The sequence below is a fragment of the Herpailurus yagouaroundi genome, unplaced genomic scaffold, assembly GCF_014898765.1.
Source record: "Herpailurus yagouaroundi ecotype Mexico unplaced genomic scaffold, PumYag 184, whole genome shotgun sequence".
In the NCBI taxonomy this organism is placed as follows: Eukaryota; Metazoa; Chordata; class Mammalia; order Carnivora; family Felidae; genus Herpailurus; species Herpailurus yagouaroundi.
Window position 1 is genome coordinate 27,807,062 of NW_024412415.1, and position 12,504 is coordinate 27,819,565.

Sequence of the window (12,504 nt, forward strand, 5' to 3'; positions counted from 1 at the left end):
AGGGTGGAGGCAGAGCATGAGATTTCTTACTGATTCCATAAGAACAGAGACAAGAGACTCAAGCAGGATTCTACTTTGTATTTCTTCTTATTTTGAGAGATTGGGGAAGAAAAAGAATGGAAGGATTTTTTGTTTTTTTGTTTTTTAAGTATAAGGGTAATATGGAAGAAACTGGTTTCTAGAGAAGACTTTGCTACTAGAATATGTATTAATCCTTTTTCACAAAGGATTAAGTAAAGACTAAGTTACTCTGGTTAGCCAAGCCGGTGCCAAGAGTGACAGCAAAACATACAAGTAGAAAGTCCTAGTTGTGCCCCAGCAGATGATTTGGGAGCCTCAGAGCCCTCACATCCTGATTTCCTCCTTGGGAGCAGAGATCTTTGGGCAGAGAGGGGCTGGGTGTCCTGCCCACAGTCACCCAGTCACCTCCCGCGCTGCTAGGAATCCTAACTCAGTCCTGCTGAATCTGTATTAGGTCATCTGTGTGCAACAGGGAACGAGGTGGCCGTAACTTTGATAGGCATAAATTTCAATTTTCATTTTCTCCAGGTGACAACAGCTTTATTCATTTTCTGCTTAAAAATACTAGTTTTATAAAACCGTTAAATTGAAATGGTGTGATATTTGTTATTTGCTTCAAAAGAATGTCCAGTGAGGGTGGCGCTTGACACAGGAAGGAAAGGGTCTGGGTGAGATGAGTGCCCGGCTGGGAGTTGGTAGCTGTGGAATCAGAGTGATGGATGCTTAGGGATTCATTATAATGTTCTCGTTATTTCTTGGGTGATTGAACTTTTTAGCAGGAAGTTTTAAGTATTTATATGGTACATGAAGTGGTAAAGAAAAGTTCTGAAATTCTATCCCTCAAAAATAACTGCCTTTAATTTGGAGACCTATTTTAAAACCATATATGATAATTCCGAGTGGTAAAAATGCCCTGAAGGGTAAAGGAAAGGTGTGAATTCTCATTTTCCATTTATTTATTTATTTATTTATTTATTTATTTATTTATTTAAACAATTTTTTTAATGTTTATTTTTGAGAGAGAGCAAGCAAGAGCAGGGGAGGTGCAGAGAGAGAGAGAGAGAGAGAGAGAGAGAGAGAGAGAGAGAGAATGAATCCAAAGCAGGCTCCAGGCTCTGAGCTGTCATCACAGAGCCCGAGTTGGAGCTGTAGCTCATGGGCCGCAAGATCATGATCTGAGCCGAAGTCAGACACTTAACCAACTGAGGCACATATGTGCTCCTGTTTATTTTTTTGAGAGAGGCCGAGTGCGAGCTGCAGAGGGGCAGAGAGAGAGGAAGACACAGAATCCGAAGCAGGGTCCAGGCTCTGAGCTGTCAGCACAGAACCTGACACCGGGCTCGAACTCACAGACTGCAATATCATGACCTGAGCCTAAGTCGAATGCCTAACCAACTGAGCCACCCAGGCACCCCTGAAAGATTTTATTTTTAAGTAATCTCTGCACCCAATGTGGGGCTTGAACTTAAAACTCTGAGGTCAAGAGTCACATGCTGCTTGGACTGAGACAGCCAGGTGCCCTTTGAGTGTTAATTCTTGTTCTTAGAGATATTATGCCAGTTAGAGAGCCAGCAGGTCACACATGGGAAGGAGAAGAAAGTCAGTTGATTGCAGGCATGTTTACCCCAGCCTTTGGCCCATGTGGTCCTTGGGTTGGCTTATGAGGGAGGCTCTTCTCTCTGCTTTTTGAATGGGAATGAAGTGAGGCCCAGGAGACCCACACTGCCCTTCTTCACTCAGCATGAGTGTAAAGGAACCAAGATGCCTCTGGCCCTGGGTGACCCAGCACCAGGCTCTGCACTGAGCTCTGGAGTATACCTTACCTTTCATAATCCTAGAATCCTATAGAACCTGTATTAGACTGACTAGAAAATGATACAGTGAATTGCCAAATTACACAGAGAAATCTACGAAATCCCTGGAAATTGAGAGTACGGCAAGAGTAGGGGCATCTCCAGGGGGAAGCAAGGCCCTTTGGAATGACAGATCTGGGACAGGAAGGAGACATGGCTAAGGAGAATTAGTTTTGGATATGTTCTGAGAAGAGGAGGAAGTTTAAATGACAAAACGATTTGCTTGGGGAAGCGGGGGGTGGGAGGGGGGTGTTTTGGTTTTGAACGAAATGTACCGTAACGAGTATATAAAGAATCATTGGCTAGATGAAAAAAGGTAAGAGGGATTTAGTTGAAAAATACATCAGGTGACAATTTATGAAGACCCAAGTGCACATAGTAAGAGAGGTTAGGGCAGCAAAATTGCTTTTGAAAGATGAAGTTTGAGGGATACAATAGCTACTAATCAGAGCCAAGTGATGATAGATTCTTACTTAGAAAAAAATAAGTGTCCCTGATTTTCACATTGTGTATACCTGAGTAGCTAATTTGTTCTTGATGAGCTAAACCACCCTTCCAAATGACCCTATGTTCTTATTTGTGATCCTTTATGTTGCCTGGAGGCTGATGAAATTTCACAGTGCACCTTGATTCTTGCTGTTGCTTTTATGTTGTATGTTGGCTCACAGCACCCAAAACATCCGGGCTTTGAGAGCTGGAGGAATGAGCCGTTTTGCTTGTTCATGGGAGTGGAGCCTGTCTCCTAAGTAGGATGCCTACTCCTCCTTCTGGCTGTAACCTTGGGATATTCTATTACAGTTGATGGGTTTTCACTGTTGAGGAAAACCAGATGGCTTCCCTCTGGAGGAAGTCACATTTTCCCTTTGCGTCCTTTAGTTGAGTTGTTCTACTACAGAGGCAGTTCTTAAGGTGCTAATAGGGAGTAATCGCCCTCAAATTACAGGTTGAGGTGGCACTGGGAATAACAGTAGGGAGGATACCACCTCTTGGGGCCTATTCTTGCAGGTTCCAACACTGCATGGACAGCCATGTTCAACCTCACTACTCCTGATACCTACAAGTGATGTATAGGTGAACGCCAGATTCTCTATCACTGTTACTAAGAATGTTATTAAGGTCCATCCCCCCTTGTCTAACCCCAGATCTGTCCCTGGGCTCTTGCCACCAGTGGTGAGGGCCCCTATAGGGTTTTCCCTGGCTTTGGTGCCGGGGGGGGGGGGGGGGGGCGGGGCGCATATGGAGAACTAGTATCTCACTTTCCTTTGTTTTTAAAAAAATTTTTTTAATTTTAATTTCTTTTTTCATGGACTTTATTTTAAAAATTTTTTTTCAACGTTTTTTTTATTTATTTTTGGGACAGAGAGAGACAGAGCATGAACGGGGGAGGGGCAGAGAGAGAGGGAGACACAGAATCGGAAACAGGCTCCAGGCTCCGAGCCATCGGCCCAGAGCCTGACGCGGGGCACGAACCCACAGACCGCGAGATCGTGACCTGGCTGAAGTCGGACGCTTAACCAACTGTGCCACCCAGGCGCCCCAGGACTTTATTTTTTAGAGCACTAAGTTCACAGCAAGATTGAGCAGAAAGGATGCAGAATTTCCATATCCCCACTCTCCACACACATACGCAGCCTCTCCAACTACCAGCATTCCTCACCAGTACATTTGTTAGAATCACCCCAAATCCATACTTCACATTAGGGTTGACTGTTGCACAGTGAACACGTGCTGTACGTTCTGTGAGCTCTGACAAATGCATAATGACATGTACCCACTATTCCGGTATCATACGGCATAGTTTCACTGCCCTACAAAGTCTGTGCTCTGCCTGCTCATCCCTCCCTCTCCCCAGTCCCTAGCAACCACTGATCTTTTTGCTGTTTCCATAGTTTCACCTTTTCTGGAGTGTCCGGTGGTTGGAATTACATAGGATGAAGTCTTTTCACATTAGCTTTCCACTTAGTAATATGCATTTAAGATTCTTGCAAGTCTTTTTCGTGGCTTGATCACTCATTTCTTTTTAGTGCTAATGAATATTCCCCTGGATTGGTTGCACCTTCTTGGTGTCTTCACTACAGCTTTTCACCCCACCTTTCTAAGAAATGCTTAGATAGTTGATGCTAACATTTGCCTATTCTTGTATATCTGGGTCCACTGTTGGTCTTCTGTGTTGCTTTGTGCTTCCTCCCAGCATCCAAGGTGGAGTGAGGGAGAAAACAGATTTGCTTTAGGGGTTAGGGATGGGATGATAGCTTGTAGAGGGGTATCTTTTCGTCCCATTCTCTGATCTCTAAACCTCATAAAGCCTTTGTTTGCTTTCGGGATGGGAAAGAAGGAATGAGTACTCAACTATGTAGTTCCCTGATTGACACCAGGTCAAACAGCAGAGAAGCTTACTGAAAGGTCTGTGGCGGAAGGCTAAGTTAACAGCCAATCCCTAGGACTAAGAATGGAAAAGGGGGCTTTAACTGGGACCTTGACTTTGAGGTACAGGGTTGGAGAGTGATCATAGAACAAGGCAGCCCCTTTTTTTTTTTCTGTGCAGGTATGTCCGCACACATACACACATGCGCGCACAGGCATATACACGCTCATACCCCTGACCCCATCCTGACTCCGTTGCTGTACTCCAGCCTCTTGAAGCCCCTTACTGTAGTGTCTTACAGTTAATTTTTTTTCAGTGTCTTAGAGTTACTAATCATACAAGATACATTTGTTAATTCAGATATTTCAGTACTCAGTGTGTGTTAGGAACTGTGTTCCAGCTGAGGCAAGGACTAGGGGGGAAGCCACAATTATTGCTTCTAAGAGCTCACAGTCTAGTGGGGAATATATACACTAAAATAGATGATTGCAACATAGTATGGGAAGTGCAGAGAGAGATGTGGTTGATGAAGTCTCCCCAGAGTAGGTGGAACTTGATGGGTAGCCGGATGAGTAGGAGGGTGGGGAGGCCATTTTAAGCATGGAGACTGGAGGTCAAAGGCCACCGCAGTGGAAGCAGCTCAGAGGGTGCAGGGTTCGAGAAGGAGTGCTGACTGCCAGGACAGTTGAGGTGGGAAGGGAGGAAGCAAGCCCTGGCGGTCCCTCTAGCCTGGGAGCTGAAGACACAACTCAAATGCTTCTCGCAGTCTTGGATTCTGGGGGTTTGCTCTGGGGGTGGGGAAGAGCTGGCATGCGGGGGCCACCGGGAAGGACTGCTGTAATAGATGGGAACATACTCCAGCCAAGACTGGAAACTGCCAACAGGAACATCCTGGCCACGAACTGCTTGGTAGCAAAAATGGGAGTAGGGAAGGGTCTAATCAATTTAATTTTTGGAATGACCAAGGGGGAACTAGAGCAGTATTTCCCTGTTCTTTTCTTCTCTGTTTCTTAAAGAAAAAACAGAGTTGTTAGAAAGTTTTCTAAAATGCCTTCCCCAGGGCCACCTAGGTGGCTCGGTCAGTTATATTGTCCGACTCTTGACTTGGGCACCGGTCACGATCTTGCAGTTTGAGTTCCAGGCCCGTGTTGGGCTCCACAGTGCTGACAATGCAGAGCCTGCATGGGATTCTCTCTCTCCCTCTGGCTCTCTGCTCCTCCCCCACTTGCACTCTCTTTCTCAAAATAAATAAATAGCCCAATTTTGTCATAGTGAATTGAGTTTGGCAAAAACATTGAAGTTTTGATTTGTTCACTTGAAGGTAGTGTAACATCTCAGGGTTATGTTAAACGTTACATTCAGAATCTTGAAATTAATAACATAGGGTATTTCTTGATGTCTGTATTCCATGCTCACTTGGTTTTTCCAGCAAATTGGTGATGAAAGCTTTTTGGTGTGTGGTTGCAGACTTCTAAAAGATGAATGTGTTTGTTCTTCTTTTCCCCAAGGGAGACTTTCTTCATAGCTCTGATTAATTGGAAGTCCTAGTCATTTGAATGTTAGTTATTGGGCTCATATTGAAAATAATTGCCTATAACAATATACTGAATGTGGTAGTCAAGAGACAAAAATTTCCTTCTAACCCAAAAGTCATAAGGAAAAATACATGTACAATGCATGTTTTGGCCAGTGAATAGTGAGTTAATGATACACTTACATAAGCTTGCTTACTTATTCTTTTCTTCATATAGTCCTGTATTGGTGGGGCGTCTTTGCACCCGTCCTATTAAAGGGCCAGGGTATAGCCCTGAACCTAATAGAGTCCCTGTTCCTATGAAGCCTGCATTCCAGTTGCTCATGTTACTAATTTAGTGTGATTCTCTGTGCCTTTAAAGTTTTGAAAAGAGGAACGGTGAATTATATAACAAGAAGGAATTCATGGCATCAGTCAAATTTTTCTGGTTGCGATAAACCTATAGTCTGAGTGAGGTCACTGTGTATAATTGTAGCACTTCTCTGGCCCTCATAGCGAACGCGAGCTTCCCAGTCCTTTGCATTAACATTCTTTGCCCCATTAATTGATCTTTTCAGGGCATTGTGCTTAGTCATGCAATTGTGAATGTAGTAGAGCAGAGTAAGCCTTCAATAAGCATTTGCATAAAAATCTCATTATAACATTTTCCAAACTGTTGTGTGAGGCCCTTGTCCCGGGACCTAGGCCACGGGAGTAAGGGAATCTGTGTACAAATAAGGTTGGAGCTACTCATTCACTATGAGTATTTGCACATTAAAGTGTCTAAAATGTCCTGCATTGGAGAAACTCGGGTTGTTGAAACGAGCCTTTTACACATTTATGGAGAATCTGGTTTTTTTTTGTTTTTTTTTTGTTTTTTTTTTTTGCTTATAACATCCCTGACTTCCTAGTTTGCTGGAATTCTGGTTTGAGAGGAATGCAAAGAGATTGCTGGAGCTTTTTTCTTTGCCCTGCACAGAGCAAGGTAGCTTATCATTTCTCCTCTCTGGAAACCTTGGGGATTGATGCTTTGAGCTTGTGCTTTGTTGGGTTTCTTTTGACCCCAGCACCCAGCCTCTAGCTGGGAAGTCAGCAGGGAGGGGGCCATGAAAACAGACCTGGACATTTCGCTTTGGAGTCGGATACCTTCTGACAGTGGAGCTGGACTGTAAACACGGAGCTGTACATAGAAAAAGTTCTCGTGGTTTCAGAAAAAAGCAAGACAGATCCTTGGCAAGTGGTAGGTGTGTTAGGCAATGGGGAGAATTTTTGTTTTCAGAATTTGTCTTTACTCTGTCTCTTCCAGCCTGCGTTTTAGGGCTCTGAAGAACGATCTGGTTTATTTGCTTCTTGGATTTTGCTCCTGAGGAATTAGGAGTACATGTGTCCAATGTTAGTGATAAATGCAAGCTAAAAGTAGCACATTGGACTCCAGGATAACATGGATAACATGGGCTGCCACTCCTGCCCCCAGCCAGAAATGGGCATGTAACTTTTGACTCTCCCCTCCCCCAAGTGGCATTGATAACATAGTCAATGAGTACGTAGTTTGTATGTTGTATGTATTACATACTCTTTACTTAAAGTACGCTAGAGAAAATGTTAATATCCTAAGAGCAAATACACTTACAGTGCTGTATCTGTAAAAAAAAAAAAAAAAAAAAAAAAAAAAAATCCACATACATGTGGACCCACATAGTTCAAACCCATGTTGTTCAAGGGCCAACTGTATACTCTTCTCATCAGCTCAATTTAGATTTTCTCTGCTTTGCTTGGTGTTATGTTCTAAATAATGTTGGGCAGCAAAAACATTGAAGATATGTTGATATGGGCCCCTCTCCTGATTTTTATGCTCATATTGATGGTGTTAGGACAAAGCTTGAGTGTGTTATTACACTATTCTGTCTTTTATTTATTTATTTATTTATTTATTTATTTATTTATTTTATTTGTTTATTTATTTATTTATTTATTTTAAATGTTTATTTTTGACAGACAGAGCATGAGCGGGGGAGGGGCAGAGAGGGAGGGAGACACAGAATCAGAAGCAGGCTCCTGGCCCTGAGCTGTCCGCACAGAGCCCAACGCGGGGTTCGAACTCACAAACCGCGAGATCATGACCTAAGCTGAAGTCGGACACTCAACCGACTGAGCCACCCAGGCGCTCCACACTATTCCTTGTCTTTTAATGAAATGTTAGGACAGAGGTGTTGTTAGCCGCTTCGGATCTGTACCATGTCATGAGATGTCAGCCACATGCCTTGTGAAGGCCCTTTGTGGCTTGAGACGTCCTTGCCTCCTCAGATCCTCTTCACCTTGGCCCCACATTCTTGTGCAAATGCTGCCAAGTAAAATGTGGAAAACAAATGTCCATCAAACCCTCATGGTGAAAAAGGACTTTGTATGGTCTCAGTCAGATTACTGAATATGTGTTTTGTTTCTTTAATGCTGTGAAGATGATAATCAGTAGTGGATGTACCATTTGGGGGCACTTTGCTTTAGGCACTGAGTTAAGAACTGTATCTATACATTCTCAGTAGCAAATGGCCCGGGATACAAAAGCAGTTAAGTCCAGCCCTAAAGTGCCGAGGGTGGTGACAAGTCCATAGCGTTTGCTATCTTTTGGTCACCTCTACCTACGCCTGTCTCAAATTACTCAGAAAAGGTACCGCGTGGTACTCAAATTACTCAAAAAAGGGAGCTGCCGAATGATGTATCCGATGATGTCCCAAAGAAGTCCATTTTAAGGCAGAGTTCTTTAATGTGCTTCTGGTACCTCTAAAATTAGTTTCTATTCATTTGTAAAGGTCTTATCCATGTTAAAGAGGAAGCGCTTTTGATAGGTAAGTGTCATGCATAGATATATACTATTCCAGAGTTCTTTTAGGGACCTTACTTCCTATGAGTAGGCAGTAAACAATGAGTTTCTGCTCAAGGCTGCTCCCACCAAACTGAGCTCAAGTAAGACCATGTTAGACTCTTGAGCATTGTTGGTTGCTTTAGATACACTATCTTCTTTAATCCTCAAAACAGCTCTTGTGATGGGCATTACTACAGAGGAGGAAATTGAAGCACACAGAGGTTAAGGCACATCGAGGCCAAACGACTAGTAAGTGATCCAGGGTCAGTCTATACTTTGCACCACCCGGCTGTTGTCTCCCCTAAGTGTATTGTGTTGTGTCTGAAATCCTGCCTGATGTGTCTCAGCCTCAGATGCGGACTTGCTTGGCTCCCTGCCCCCAACCATCCATTTAGAAAGATGCCCTTCTACCAGGGAGGGGTGAGAAGAGAGAGGCTGTTGCATGGCCCTGTGTGTTTGTCTGACTTAGGCCCTGGAGACACACATACTTGGTTAGGTCTCATGATTACTCATTACTGAAATTGGATAGTGGTTCTTGTCCTTTGTCTACTTTCTAGGGACTTTTTTTTTTTTTTTTTTTGAGAGGGAGCCTCCAGGAGATGGAGGGAAGGATTAATTAGATTTGTACTTTACATCCAACACACCTGTAAAGGGATTTGTATGTCTACAAGGGATTATAGCTTTTTAACCAGGTTTATAATTATGGTATTAGGAGGATTCATGCGTTATATGGAACTTCTCAACCTTTAAAAATAGGGCAATGAGAAGAATAAATTTGTTTGCTGGAAATAAATTGAACATAATGGTCCCATTATGGGAAAACATTATGTTATAGTCTAAACAGAAAAAAAAGGCTTTTCATAGATAAACATAATCCAATAAAAATAAATCAGTGAAGTGGTTAAAACATGAGAGTGGAGAATATTTTAACCGTAGAAATGGCCCATCTGGACAAGTATGTCCCATTTGTTTTTATTCTTATTCAGGTGGTCTTTTCATCAGCACTCTGACTAGTCAGGAATGAATCTACCTGTCTCTTGAAATACTTTTGCGTTTGTTACACTAGCTTTGAGTCTCCTGCTTCAGTTACTTTGGCTGTAGTCATAACCATTACAAGACATTATATGTCCTAAATCTTCATTGATGTGATTACAGGGTTTACTGTTCTGTTTTCAAATGGAATGGGATGATGGAGAAGATGGAAAATAAAAAGCAGCACTGTATTATGTGGTACTCCTTTGGTCACAAGTAACAAACTGAATTGAGCTAGGTTAAATGAAAAAGGGGGGTTTTAGAATAAGGATACAGGTGTGTCTTTAGAAACCCAAATGCAAGGACAGAGTGGCCCTGGGGAAGGGACAGGAGCTGGAGATGAGGAAGGGAACTCGTACCGATGCTCATTACAAGCCGTGTGTGATACAAATGTCAGTAAATTCAGAGGAAAGCTGATCGAAGGCACGTAGAAATCTATGTAGTGTAACACTTTACACTGGAGCCTGGAGTATAATAAGGTTTCATTGTATTCTTTGGAAAAATCCTGCTCATAAGAAATTCACACAGTATAAGAAGAAAAAGTGCTCTAAAATCCTGATAATCAGTGGTGATCCTAACTATTTTGATAAACATCCTTCTAGATGAGTCTTAGGACATCTAGGAACACACACGCGCACACACACACACACAAATGGAATCATACTGTGCATGGTTGTTCACCTGTTTCACGTGGATATCTTTTCATATCAATACATACAAACCTCAATCGTTATTTTCAGTGTCTGTATGGTTTATTTAACCTGCCTCCTCTTTGTGAACCTTTAGGGCATTGACTTGTTTTCTCTGTTAATTACAGTGCTATATATATCCATCTTTCTGCTTACACAATTAACTACCCGTAAATTCTTAGGGGTAGCATTGCTGGATCAAAGAATATGTCATTTTACATGTGGACAAAATTATGTAAGTGGTGGACTACATCGTGAACTATGTCTATAACATTGGCTGTGGTCAGTCTTTAACATCTCTATCAATTTGATAGGTTAAAAAATCCTCCATTTTCTAAAGCTGTATGTTTTCATTGTTAGTGTAGTTGATTATCTTCTCATGTTTATTGCTATTATGATTCCTTTTTGAAAATGCTTATTTTGAGAGAGCATGTGCTGTTGCAGGAAGCCTGACATGGGGATAGATCTCACGAACTGTGAGATCATGACTTGAGTGGAAATCAAGAGTTAATTGTCTACTTAACCAACTGAGCCACCTAGGCGCCCGGTATTAGGATTCTTCTCTTAATGAAAGCTTGTTAATCGTCTTTGTCCATTTTGACGGGACTATTTTCTTACTGCTTCATTTTTTTTGCTTAATGAGGAAAGTAGCCTTTATATGTCTGCTGTATAAATATTGTACCTAGTTTCTTACTTTACTTTTTGATGAAAATACCACCTTTTGTTCTTTGTTTTTATTTTTGACACATTTTTGCCATTCACAAATTTGAAATTTTAAAAAATTCACCCAGCCAGATGTCTCACTCCTTTATAGTTTCAGTTTTTGATGTCCTGTTTAGAAAGAGCTTTTCTGGGTGGCTCGGTCAGTTAAGCATCTGACTTGGGCTCAGGTCATTATCTCACAGTTGGTGAGTTCGAGCCCTGCCCTGCGTCAGGCTTTGTGAGTTCGAACCCCATGTCAGACTCTGTGCTGACAGTTCAGAGCCTGCTTCAGGTTCTGTGTCTCCCTCTCTCTCTAACCCTTCCCTGCTCACATGTCATGTGTGTGTGTGTGTGTGTGTGTGTCTATCTGTCTCTCTCTCAATAATATATGAACATTAAAAAAATTTTTTTTAAAGCTTTTCTGTCCCTGTGGTATAAAATTATTTGTTTATATATTCTTCTAGGACTCATGATTCTACCTGGAGTTTGGTTTTTTTATAAGCAGAGAGGTAGAGATCTAGATTTTTTCTTTCTCCCAAATAGCTAACCAACACCTTTTATTAACTAGTCTTACATAACTACCCAGGTATGATTACATGTACCTGGGTCTATTTCATATAAGTACTTGGTTCTTTAGTTGAATGTTTATCCTGTTTCAAGGATTCACATGTATGTTCTTACTCAGATACTGTTTGTTAGCTGTGGCTATGAGCCATTTTGATTTGGACAGTCGATGATGGTGCTTCTCTGCTTCAGACTGGGTTCCCAGGGACTGGAGTGCTAAATGGTCAGTTGTGAATGGCTCCGAGAACCGGGAATAAGATGGGAACAGTTGAAGCAAGAAGGGACCACTTGATAGACATGTTTGAGGAGCTGAGTAGGAAAAGGGTGAATGAGACCAGAAAGGCTCCTGTAAGCTAATTTTTAAAAAGGAGAAAAGTGCCTGATTTTTGTTCTAAACACTGGTGGGGGCAAGTGGGTGGGGAGATGTATACATTTGGTCTTTGTTTAAATTCAAAACCATTAAGGATTTTTACCACAGGGAAGGGGAGGAATGAGTTTTTGCCTCTTTGCCAACAGTAACATAATTTTGGTCTTTGAAATAACTGTCTTGGGACCTCAATTCCCTGTTGGTAAAGAAAATTCCCAGCCCATGTGTTGGAGCGGAAATTCATTGTTTCCTGAGTTATTTCCTTTCATGCTTAGTATGGGGGGAAATGACCAAATGTATAGATGGAGAATTGTCCCCCCCCCCACCAAACTGACATCTATAATATCACTTGATTCTGATGATTTCTACTGTTTTAGGTATTGCTGCTGAAGGCTTCTCCGATGCTTTAGGATATCTTCAGGGAAATCAACTCTTTACATAAACTGAGAATTTCGGTGAGTCCTTTAAAAATATATATCTTCTTTAAAAAAAAAAAAATGTTGTGGCACCTGGGTGGCTCAGTTGGTTGAGAGTCCAA

General features: G+C 42.0%; 1 protein-coding gene across 5 annotated transcripts in view; it reads left to right on the forward strand.

Moving 5' to 3' along the window:
* The window catches only part of TLN2 (talin 2), a 439,937-nt gene that overhangs the window by 168,923 nt on the left and 258,510 nt on the right, over positions 1–12,504 (forward strand). For 4 of the 5 annotated variants that reach the window (XM_040492868.1, XM_040492871.1, XM_040492867.1 and 1 more), the window contains exon 3: positions 12,344–12,421. The exons of the other annotated variant lie outside the window; for it this stretch is intronic. The gene's annotated coding sequence lies outside the window, so the exon portion shown is untranslated. The remainder of the gene's footprint in view (positions 1–12,343; positions 12,422–12,504) is intronic. 5 annotated transcript variants of the gene reach the window in all.